This window comes from Hippopotamus amphibius, chromosome 3 (genome assembly GCF_030028045.1).
Source record: "Hippopotamus amphibius kiboko isolate mHipAmp2 chromosome 3, mHipAmp2.hap2, whole genome shotgun sequence".
Classification (NCBI taxonomy): domain Eukaryota; kingdom Metazoa; phylum Chordata; class Mammalia; order Artiodactyla; family Hippopotamidae; genus Hippopotamus; species Hippopotamus amphibius.
The window spans coordinates 98,536,115-98,548,175 of record NC_080188.1 but is presented as its reverse complement, the minus strand read 5'-3'; the positions used below and the strand labels follow the sequence as shown (position 1 = coordinate 98,548,175).

The 12,061-nt window shown below is 51.4% G+C and overlaps 1 long non-coding RNA gene across 1 annotated transcript; it reads left to right on the top strand.

The window, feature by feature from the left end:
• Positions 1 to 9,864: 9,864 nt before the first annotated feature.
• On the top strand, positions 9,865 to 11,746 carry LOC130850412 (uncharacterized). Its single transcript, XR_009052879.1, has 3 exons — positions 9,865 to 9,889; positions 10,540 to 10,654; positions 11,451 to 11,746. It is a non-coding gene; the product is annotated as an uncharacterized LOC130850412 (long non-coding RNA).
• Positions 11,747 to 12,061: the final 315 nt, after the last annotated feature.

The following is a 12,061-nucleotide window of genomic DNA, read 5'->3' as shown; positions in this document are numbered from 1 at the left end:
TGCATACCTTTCCCCAGGCGTCCTTGTCACAGCTTTTCCAAGAATCCAGCAGCTGGAGACCTAGTCACTGCCCATCACCAGGTAGGGCCATGCCTCCTGCCTCGTCCTTCAAGGCGGCATGAACAGCCGGGGCACTGCTCATCGCCTGCGCTCTCTGAGGGCCCCCCATCTCTGTCCTGCAGCCCCCTCCCCATCCATGTCTGGGCAAGGCCCTCAGCCCCGTCTGTAACCAGGCCCGAGGTCCTTCCTTCTCAGGCACCTGGTCACGGGGATGCCCCATGAAGCCTTGCTGCAGGTCGAGAGGGTCGAGGCGATGTGATGGCTACCTGTTTGTGCTTGATCATGACCTTTGTGGCACTTCCTTGGGCTTCAGGACCTGCCTGAGGGCAGTCGTATACACGCCACCTGCACTGAGGATGGGGCGCCGCTGCTCGCCCAGCCTGCGATGGCAGCTCAGGTGGTGTAATAACCGCGGCTTGTGGCTGAGTGCTCTGTCTCCAGGTGGTTAGCTTCAGAATGTTGCAGAGCTTTGTGACACCACGGGGCCACATTCAGACACCGCGGGGCCACATTCAGCTACCGTGGGCTCCGCTGGGTGGTGTGGCCCCGACGGCAGAGCGGCCTGGGTGGCGACCTAACCTGCTTCAGGGCTTCTTCTTCCTGGGTCACTCGGCCCTGGGTTGGAGTGGCACAGCTACCCAGTGTGGAAGTCACCTCTCAAGACCAAGCCTCGCCAGGAGTTATGCCTCTTTCTTTGTGGTTGAAGGGACTGGATGCAGCCCTCGCTTGTGAATTGGGAAGGGATGTCTCGACGTGCACTGGACTGCCGACCCCTGGACATGTCCACGGTGGTAATCCCTGGACTTGTTGTGGAGTGTATCTCCCACTCTCTGGCATGTGTTTGTCCTCCTAGAGGATAGTTGCTACTTTCTGCTGATGGAGCTCAAATGACGCGGCCTCACCCGTGTCAGGACCAGCGTGAGAGCTGTGGGGGTGGGCCCATGAGCCGGGCCCCCAGGGACTTGGTGTGACCGGGGTTGCTCTGCCTCCGAGGAAGGGCAGCCTAGGGGTGTTACTGCCTCCTGAGAGCCAGCTCTTCTGATGGTCTCTACTAGCAGGTATGGGAGGCTGCCTCCGTGCTAGAAACCAGCAGGCTTGGCTTCAGCCATGAAACCACGCCAGGAGCAGCAGCCGTGGTTGGAGTCACCGCCCGACTGTTTTCGATCATTGTCTGTTGTCCCCCAGGACCCTGGGCCCAATAGGAGAGCTGGATGGGGCTGTGGCGGGAGGCCCGCTCCTGGGCCTCAGGTCCTTGTGGTGGCACTGACCTCCGCAGCCCCACGGGGAGGCGTCATGGCTTTGGTTCACTCTCTGCCTCAGTGGAGGAGGTCCCAGTGGCTTCCCCTTGGCCTTTCCCATGTGACAGCCCCGACGCCATGGGACAGGGACCACTGTGGGATGCTGCCAGCCGCTGCACGGGTCCGCTCCAGGACGGTGCTCTGTCACAGGGGTGCCCACAAGACGGGTTTGTGGCCCCAATGGGCCACCCTCAGGTGAACGTGACTCTGGGCGCCATGAGCCCCTGCTCTGGCTTTGCCCACAGTGGTGGTCTGGGCACCCCGAGGAGCCTGGGGTTTCCGCTCCCCCATCCTCAGACACCTGGGGAGTGTCCCTGAGGGACCTCAGGGGAAGGTTGGAGGAAGAGTCACAGTACATTTTTGGCCATGTGACAAGGACACAAGCCTCGCCCTCATTCAAGGATGCCTTGGGTCTGTGGACCAGCTCGGCCTGGGACACTGGTCGGGGGTCTGTGGCTTTTCTGTCACAGTGGTTGGAATCAGGCTTCTTGTCATGGACTGAATATTTGTGTCTCCCCACCCCAAATTCACATGCTGAAACCCTAACCCCCAATGTGATAGTGTTTGGAGATGGGCTTTGGGGAGGTAATTAGGGTTAGATGAGGCCGTGAGGGTGGGGCCCTGGTCTGACAGGGTTAGTGCCCTTACAGAGAGACACCAGAGGGCTAGCGAGCTCTCCACACACACACCAAGGACAGCCTGTGTGCACACAGAGGTGGCAGCTGCCTGCAGCCCAGGAAGAGGGTCTCAGCAGGAGCTGGCCACGCTGGCTCCCTGACCTCTGACTTCCAGCCTGCAGGGCCTCAAGGCAACAAATGTCTGCTGTTCACCCCCAGCCTGGTGACTCATTGTGGCAGCCTGAGCAGACAGTCTCTCATGTTCTCCCTGCCTGGACCTCTTCTGCTTTATATGGACTAGTGGGCTGCCCATGGCTTCTGTCCTGCGGGTACCATGACCTCTGTGTGTTGGGACCCTCAGAGACCCCATCTCAGTGTCATTCCTGGTCTAGAGAACTCCTCGAGGACAGGCTGCCCTCACCCAGGCATTTATCAGAGTCTCAGTTCACGGGGATGGCCCTTTGGATCCCCCAAGGACACAATTAGGGAGGAGGAGAGCAAGTAGCAAATACAGCCAGTCCAGCACTTAAAAACGGTGAATAGACTTTATTTTTAAAACCAGTTTTGGATTTACATAAATATTGACCCTATAGCATAGAGAGTTCCCGTGTACCCCTGACCCCAGGGTTCCCCTCTTAGTAACATCTTGCAGTAGCGTGGTACCTTTGTTACAACTGGTGAGCAATATTGACATATTATTCAGTAATGTGAATATACTCAGATTTCCACAGTTTTTAGCTAATGTCCTTTCCCTGTTCCAGGACCCCACCCAGGGCCCCACATGACACTCCTCATATCTCCTTAGGCTCCTCTGGGCTGTGACAGGTTCTCAGACTGGCCCTGTTTTGAGGAAGACTGGCTAGGTATTTTGTGGAATGCCCCTTAATGAAGGCTGTCTGCTTTCTGATTAGAGAAGGGCTGTTTACGATTAGATCTGGGCTACAGGACTTTTGGAAGTGAGATCACAGCTGCTATGAACCATCTTCACATCCTAACAAGGGTACATGACCCCAACCCCCGGCAGAGGTGTGTCTGTTGGGTCTGCTCTATGCCTTGCCCTCGGGAGGGAGGCCCAAACCTTCCGTGCGGGAGGTCTGTCTCTTCTCCCCGACTCACTGGTGTGTTCAGTCACTTCTCACATCAACGGGGACTCGGGCATCCATGTTACACTCTGGGGTATAATTCAGTACTTGATTGATTTTGTTACTCAAATTGTCCCAGCTTTGGCATCTGGGAGCTTTCATTCAGCTCCTGTATCGCTCCAACACGCCCCTTCTTTGTGGGGTTTCAATTGTTTTTTCTGAGCACCTCCCTCCTTGCTGGTGCCAGAAGATGCTCCGGGCCCATCTTGGGGGTCCCCGCCATTTCTCCAGGGAGCCTGGTTCCTTCACTGGAGAACGGGTGGTCTTAGGAACCAAGATCTGGGAGCCCATGTGCTCCTTGCCTCTGGGTCCTCTTGGCCGACAGAGCAACAAGTTATGTGCGTGCCACCCTTGCACACACACACATACGTCACGAATGTTCCTGTGTGTGCCCACCTGTCTCTACAGTAAAGTGAACTTGAGCTCTCACTGTGTCTCCAACCAGCATCTGTTATCCAAGGACCATCCTCCCCTTGGTCGCCTGTGACTGCTCCGCAGTGACACTCCCGGCCCCACCATCCGTGCACTTACCTGTTCAGTCCCAGCAAAGGTGCCCCGTGGGAAACGACCTCACCCCTAGAGCACAGTGCTGTGTGCACGCCCTTGGCCTTCTCGCCTGCAGATCCCAGCTGTTTCCAAAGTGACCGAGGCTGGCACCTGTCCTCCAGCCCCTCCACAAGGGGCTGCACACACGGTAAGGCAGGTACATTCTCCTGCCACAGCAGGCACTCCTTCCTGGGGTCCTCCTCCTCCTAAATGGTTTTTCTTGAATCTGCACACTTGGGTTTACCCTTTGTGTTGTTCAGTCCTATGGGTTTTGACAAACACACGGGGCCAGGTATTCACCATCACACCGACAGAACAGTTTTAAGACTTTAAAAACCCCACACTCCACCCACCTCCCTGTGTGTCTCTGGCAACCACTCATCCTTTTACTGTCTCCTTGGTTTTCCCCTTTCCAGAATGTCCTGGATTTGGAACCATGTAGTGTGCAGCATTTCAGACTGGCTTCTGTCACTTAGCAGCATGCATTCATGGTTTATCCATGGATTTTGTCACTTGATGACCATTTTATTTTTATCATTGAATAATATTCCATTGTATGGATGTATGATAGTTTATCTGTCTATCCTCTTGAAAGACATCCTGATTGCTTCCAGTTTGGGTCAATTATCAATAAAACTGCTGTAAACATTTGTGTGTAGGTTTTTGTGTGGACATGAGTTTTCAACTTATTGGATAAATGTTTTCAACAATTGGATAATTACCTAGGAGTGCAGTTACTGAATTATTTAGTAAGATTATATTTAACTTTGTAAGAAACTGCCAAATGTCTTCCAAAGTGACTGTGCCATTTTGCATTCCCACCAGGAATGAATGAAAGTTCCCGTTGCTCCAGATCCTTGTCTGCATTTGGTATTGTCAGAATTTTAAATTTTAACCATTCCTTTGTTGTCTTATTGTCATTTTACTTTAAATTCCCTAATGACATGTGACGTTGAGCATCTTTGCAAATCTTATTTGATGTGTACATTCTCTTTGGTAAGATGTCTGTCTAGATCTTTTGCCCACTTTTAAATTGGGTTATTTGTTTCTTTATTGTTGAGTTTTAAGAGTTGCTTGTGTATTTTGGATACAGTCCTATATCGAATGTATATTTTGGAAATATTTTCTCCTAACCTATGGCTTGTCTTTCATTGTCTTAACAGTACATTCAGCAGAGCAGAAATTTAAATTTTTAATAAAGTCCAACTAATCAGTTTTTTTCTTTCATGGGTTATGCTTATGTTGTATCTAAAAAATCATCACCAAATCGAAGCTCGCCTACATCCTCCCTGTGGTCCTGATCTTGCTCCATTGGACTTTCACCTGTTTTGTCTCCTGAGGGCAACACTGCGAGGATAGGATTCACTCCTGATGGAGGGGTGGGGACAGTGGTTCATTCCTGGCTTGCAGCTCAGCCTAAAGCAAAGCAAAACAAAACAAAACAAAATCCAAGCTCGCCTAAATTTTCTCTTATGTTATCTTGTAGAAGATTTATTGTTTTGGTCTAGATAAACTTTTAGGTGACTTGTAAAATGTCTAGAGTCATTTTTTGCTTAGAATTGTCCACTTGTTTCAGCAAAATTTGTTGAGAAGACTGTCTTTCTCCATTGTATTGCCTTTGCTCATTTATCAAAGATCAGTTGACTATATTTGTATGGATTTATTTCTGGACTCTATTCTGTTCCATTGATCTATTTGTCTTGTCTTTTGCCAAAAGCAGGCTGTCTTAATTACTGTAGCTTTATAATAAGTCATGTAGTACCAGTCCTCCAACTTCTTCATTCCTTTCAGTATGATATTGGCTATTCTGGATTTTTGCCTTTTCATATAAACTTTAGAATCAGTTTGTCAATATCAACAAAATAACTTACTGGGATTTTGATTGGGATTGCATTGAATCTATAGGTCAAGTTGGGAAGAAATGACATCTTAAGAGTATTGAGTCCCTACCAGTGAACATGGAATGTCTCTCGCCTTATGTAAATTTCTGATTTCATTCATCAAAGTTTTGTAGTTTTCCTCATGTGGATCCTTTACATATTTTTTTTGGATTTATACCTAAGTATTTCATTTTCTAGGGTGCTGATGTAAATGGTATTGTGCTTTGAATATCAAATTTCCATTGTTCATTGCTAGTATATAAGAAAGCAATGTACTTTTGTTTTCTGTAAACTTGCTATAATTGTTTTTGCATTCCAAGTGTTTTTTTTTTTATTTTTTATTTTGTTAATTCTTTGGTTTCCATACATAGACAGTCTGGTCATCTGTGAACAAAGATAGTTTTATTTCTTCCCTCCCAATCTGTGTATGTTTTATTTCTTCTCTTATTTCATTATCCTGGACATGTAGTATGATAGGAGTGATGAGAGAGCACGTCCTTGCCTTGTTCCTGATCTTAAGGGCAAAACATCTTGTTTCTCACAGTTAACTATGATGTTAGGGGTGCATTTTTTGGTAAATGATCTTGATCAAGTTGAGGAAGTTCCCCTCTGTTCCCAGTTTGTTGAGAACTTTAATTATGAATTGGTATTGGGTTTTGTCAAATGCTTTTCTGCATCAATTGATAAGATCAGGGACTTCCCTGGTGGCACAGTGGTTAAGAATCCACCTGCTGATGCAGGGGACACGGCTTTGATCCCTGCTCCGGGAAGATCTCACGTGCCGTGGAGCAACTAAGCCCGTGCGCCACAACTACTGAGCCCATGAACCACAACTACTGAAGACCACTCACCTAGAGCCTGTGCTCCACAACAAGAGAAGCCACTGCAGTGAGGAGCCCATGCACCACAATGAAGAGTAGCCCCCGCTTGCTGCAACTAGAGAAAGCCCTTGTGCAGCAACGAAGACCCAACACAGCCAATAAATAAATTAATTAAAAAATTGAAAAGACCATATTATTTTTCTTTCTTAGCCTGCAGATGTGATGGGTTACATTAATTGATTTAAAAAATATTAAGCCAGCTTTGCACAGCTGGAATAAATTCCACTCGGTAGTAGTATCTCATTGTTTTGTGGTGTATAATTAATTGTTGGATTTAATGTGCTAATATTTTGTTGAGAATTTTTGCATTTATATTCATGAAAGATATTGATCTGTAGTTTTCCTTTCTTCTTATGCCTTTATCTGCTTTTGGTTTTATTAGGTTAATGCTGGCCTCAGGTGAGTTAGGAAGCCTTCTCTCTGTTTCTATTTTCTGGAAAAGATTATAGAGAATTGGTATCATATCTTCCTTAAATGTTTGCTACAATTCACCAGTGGAACCATCTGGGCCTGGGGCTTTCTTGTTTGGAAGATTATTAATTATTGATTCAATTTCTTTAATAGATGCAGGCCTATTTAGTTTATCTATTTCTCCTGTGTGAGTTTTGGTAGTCTGTGTCTTTCAAGGAATTGGTCCATTTTATCTAAGTTATCAAATTTGTGGGCATAGAGCTGTTCATAGTATCCCTTTATTATCCCCTTAATGTCTGTGGAAACTGCAGTGATGGCCCCTCTTTCATTTCTCATCGTAGTAATCTCTGTTTTCTCTTTTTATTTCTGGTTAACCTTCTTAGAAGTTTATCAATCCTATCTACTTCTTTCCCCTCAAATAACCAGCTTTTGGTTCATTGTTTTTTTTTTTTTTTTAATTAATTAATTTATTTTTGGCTGCGTTGGGTCTTTGTTGCCACACACGGGCTTTCTCTAGTTGCGACTGGCAGGGCTCTTTGTTGTGGGGCATGGGCTCTAGGTGTGCGGGCTCAGTAGTTGTGGCACACGGGCTTAGCTGCTCCTCAGCATGTGGTTTCTTCCTGGACCAGGGATCGAACCTGTGTCCCCTGCATTGGCAGGCGGATTCTTACCCACTGTGCCACCAGGGATGTCCCCATTGGCTTTTTTTAAATTGATTTCCTATTTTCAATTTTATTGATTTCTATCCTAGTTTATATCATTTCTTTCACTTTGTTTTCTTTTGGCAGCTGCAGGTGCTGACAGGGGCCAGGGAGGCTGCAGTTGTGCCTGGGTCGTGGGCTGCTTAGCCCTTGCACAGGAGGCCAGGCACCCAACACTGGAGCAGCATAAGGCAGGCCTCACCACTGCCCCTCCCGCCCCGTCCAGATCTGGCCTCCGACCACTTCCTCTCTGGACTCGCTTCACTGGGGGAACTGCAGCCCTTCCAAGCCCAGGGCCCTTGCACGGCTGTCTCCTCTAGCCAGAATGTTCCCCTAGGCTTGTCCCTCAGGGAATTTCCTCCTTGGCTCTCACTAACCTAGATCAGGAGAGAATCCTCACTTCCTCCCTCCTCCTCACACTGTTTCATAAGCTTCCTAGTCCTAACCAAATCCTGAAACTATCCTGCTTACTTTTTTTTAAGTAAAAAAATTAAGGTATAGGGAATTCCCTGGAGGTCCAGTGGTTAGGACTCTGTGCTTTCACTGCCAAGGGCTGGGATTCAACCCCTGGTCCTGGAACTAAGATCCCTCAAGCCAAGGGGTGGGTGGGGTTGGTGATGGTGTGTGTGGGTGGGGGTGTGTGTGGGGGTGTGTGTGGGGGGGGTGTGGGGTGTGTGCGGGGGTGTGCGGGGAAATTGACGTATAGTTGTCATATATCCTGCTTTAAGCTCCACGGGAGCAGGGCCTGGTCCTTCCTCCCAGGGCGTCCCCAGCTCAGCGTTGGGGAGGGCCTCCTGCCCCGCTGGCCGGCTCCCTGTGGGACATCAGCAGTCCCCTCCCGCAGACCCTGGCCCTGATCCCACAGCAGCCGGGCTCGCCCCGCCACCGTTCCTCCGGCCATCTCTGCGGGTCCGTGTCCATCTGCTCTGGGGCGACAGCCGAGGGTTAGAACACGCTCCTCGACCTGGGTCCCGCGACTCCCCGCGCCCGCCCCGGCCCGCCCCGGCCCGCCCCGGGCCCTGCAGCCCCGCTGCGTCCCGGCCGCCACTAGGGGGCGCCGCAGGCCCACGCACGGCCCGAGGGCGGGGCGCGGGGAGGGGAAGGGAGGGCGCGGCGCGCGGGGCGGGGGGCGAGGGTCTGCACCGGCGGGCGGCCGAGGGGGCCTGAGTCGACCGGGCGGCTCGGGGGGCGTCTTGGGAGGGGGAGACAGGTTTCCTGGTGCGCGCCGGAGACCGCCGGAGGCCCTGCGGTGGCCGAGAGGGTCCCTGCGAGAGCCCCGTGACCCCCGCCCGCTCCGGGCTGCGGGAAGGGGCGGCGACTCCAAGGGAGCGGTGCTGGGGACGCAGGCCCCGGGGGCGCCGAGCGGGGCGGAGGCGAGCGGCGCGGGGGCGGGGGGACCCCGGGGCGGGCGGGCGGCATCCGCGCCTCCCATTTCCCCGAAGTGACCGGAGGCCGGGGCTGCGGCCGGAAGCGGGGCGGAAGGGCGGGGTGGCCGCAGGCCCTGGGGTCAGATCGGCCCTGCGGTCAGCAGAGCTTTGTGTACGAGAATCGGCGAAAGTAGAGAGACGTGGGCGGGTTTGTGCGCAGAGACGCGCTGAGAAAGAGGATGGGGTTGGGGTGAGGGAGAGGAAGCGGCGCATCTGCTGAGGCTGGTGGCGCATCTGCTGAGGCTGGTGACGCCGCTGGTGCCGGCCCCAGCTTAGAGACGCTTACCCTCAGGTCTGCGCCTTAGGGAGGCCGCCCCAGCCTCCCCGGTGGGAAGGCAGCCCCCTCGAGTGTGCCCTGAACCTTAGGCCCCCCACCCCCTGAGCCTGCTGGCGGGCAGAGGCCGGCCGCTGACGTGCCGGCGGAGTGAGATTTCAGGGGACCCTGACACCCTAGACCAGGGCCAGCTCGTGGGGCCAGCGGGGAGATAGTGTGGGGGGGCGGGGTGTCGTCCTTGCGGTAGAGGTGGTGCCAGTGTAGACGCGTCAGGCTCTCTGCCTGGGCCTCCTCTCCGGGAGCCCAGTGCCTCCACACCCCTGTGGGAGGCACCTGGGGATTTGTTAAGGGAAAGGAAGTGTCCTTTCTCTCTGACCCAGGAGTCTGTGTCCTCTGAAACGGCGGTGGGTTCACTAGGCAGCTGCAAGGTGGGTGAAATCTCAGACCTTTCAATTCTTCACAGAAGAACCCTCCATATCCTCCGAAGAGATCTGCCCTGGCCCCTCCTCCCAGGGTTTTACTGGGATCGTCCCCCTCCCCCCACCACACCCTCCCCTTCCCCCAGGCCCTGACCTTTGTTTCTCTTGACCAGTTAGACCTGATGCCAAGGCCACCACCAGGCTGCCCCTGCTCAGAAGCCTCGTCCATCAAGGTGGGGCCAGGCCTCCCTGCAAGCAGCCCTGTGGGTGTCCTCTGACCTGGACAAGGACAGTCTGTGCATCAGATTAACTCCACCTTGCATTCTGGCCCCCCATTCCCATCCATCACATCTTGCTTTCCACCCAAGATTACCCTTAACCCTGTTCAGCGCAACAGAAATTACACTTTCAGGTCAAAGGCAACAAAGAGGCTATGATGCTGTGATAGCCTAAATATGAGTATAAATCTTTCCCCAATATCCAGTATCCCAGGAGAAATTATGATACAGGATTAATCATTTCCAGAAGTAATATAAGCCACAAAGAAACTGAACTAAAATTCTTAACTTCAAGTCCAAACAAGTTCAAGCACTAGGAAGGGAAACAATCCCAAACAAATCATGTTCTGTGTTGCAGTTTCTGATAAACAGGTCACGTGACTTCCCGGCTCCTCTGGGTGGGTGGGGGGAGGGGCGGGGCTGGCAGTCAGAAAGGCGGGATGGATTCCAGATGCAGGAGCTGGCCTGAGTTCCCAGGTTCCTGGCAGCAAGAGCTCGCAGTGTAGGCTTTGCTTTGATGACTGTAAAAGGCTGTTTTGTTGTGTGGGGAGAGAGACTTTCCCCCTCTTCCCTTCTAGGGTCTTCAGTTTGTGTAATTGTTGCAGAAATCGGTCTGTCGAGAAACCAAGCACTACACTTGGAGGGTTGGAGAACTCAGGTTTATTAAGTCGGCGGCCTCAGACAAGCTAACACTCCAAAATTCTGGACCCCAAACTCAGGGTGAGCTTTACGTTTATAGTGCACGTGTTTACGGAGCATAGAAGCTTCCAAACATAAACTTGCAAGAGCAGGTGCAGAACATTCCCTTTTTTTTTAGCAAAACATCTTAAAGTTACATTGGATTGCTAGGTCATCCTGTTTTTTTGTTTTTCTCATGGCAGCAAGCATATTTCACAAAAGCAGAACAAGCATGGAGTTATTTTTAGCTGAGTGCAATTTTCTGATTTTCCTCTTCATAATAATTAAACTGATGTAAAACAAGGTAGCAGCAGAAAAACAAATTTTGTGCAAACAGGAGCCCCATAAAAGCATGAGATCCAAAGGGCAGCCTGATAATTGCAGCTTTTGTAACTTCCTGAGCCAAGGAGAGGGGTGGGGTCTAGGGGTACAGAGGCAGGCAGGCAGGGATGTTAGTGCAGAAAGGCTGCCCTGCAGTTAGTCTCTCAGCTCGCTTCCTGGTCCAGCCCCCTCTCCATGTAAATTAGGTGGTTGGGGGGGTGGGGGTGGGGGTGTAAAGTACTTTTCCTGAATCTGCTGGGCTTTGATCACCTTTAGCTCAAAATAATCCTTATGCCAAAGAGACATAGTGAAACCCAGCAGGACCTTGTGGGGCTCCTCGGCACAGAAGCCTTTCGTGTCCCCCATTTCTTCACCTTCCCTGATTCCGACAGTTGTTGATTGGGGGGGGGATGCAGAGACAGGGGAGGAGCAGACAAGACACCCCAGTGCAGCCTTGAGGCAGGGCCTGGGTTTGCACCAAGGGACACACATAACAATATCCTTGGGCTCTTCACAGAACTGAAACCATCTTCCCCATCTAACAGAAGATGCCAACTGCTGGATGAAGCATTCTTCACTCCAGACAAGGCCACAGTTTGATAACCTCCAGGAGCTCATCGGAGACCACCTGCGGCCAGACTAAAGGAGTGCAGGCCCTGCACACACACTGACCCTTATCAGCAACCCCACCCTTGAACCATCACTACAAAACTCCTCACCAAATCCCCCTGGGTCGGGACACACAGTTCTGAGGGCAGGAGCCCGTTGTGTCCCCCTTTGCCTGACAAAGCAATAAAGCTGTTCTTTCCTGCTTCACCCAAAACTCTGTCTCCAAGGTCCAATTCAGCACCGGTGCATAGAGGCCGCGTTTTCAGCATCAATGTTTTGGGCAAAACCGTTCCCCTTCAGTTTAAAGAAGAAGACCCTTCTCGAGGCCTTCCGTGGCTCTACCTGTCCGAGGCCTGGAGTTGGCAGGGTGAGGGGCTGGGGTGTCCCCTGAGGACCTTCTGTCCCACCTTCCTCTCCCTGCCTGGAGTTTTGTCAGCCCTCTAGGGTTAAATCAACACACCCAGAGTCTCTCTCCTTTAAAAAGGCCCAAGAGTTACTAGGATGAATGTGATTTTCACT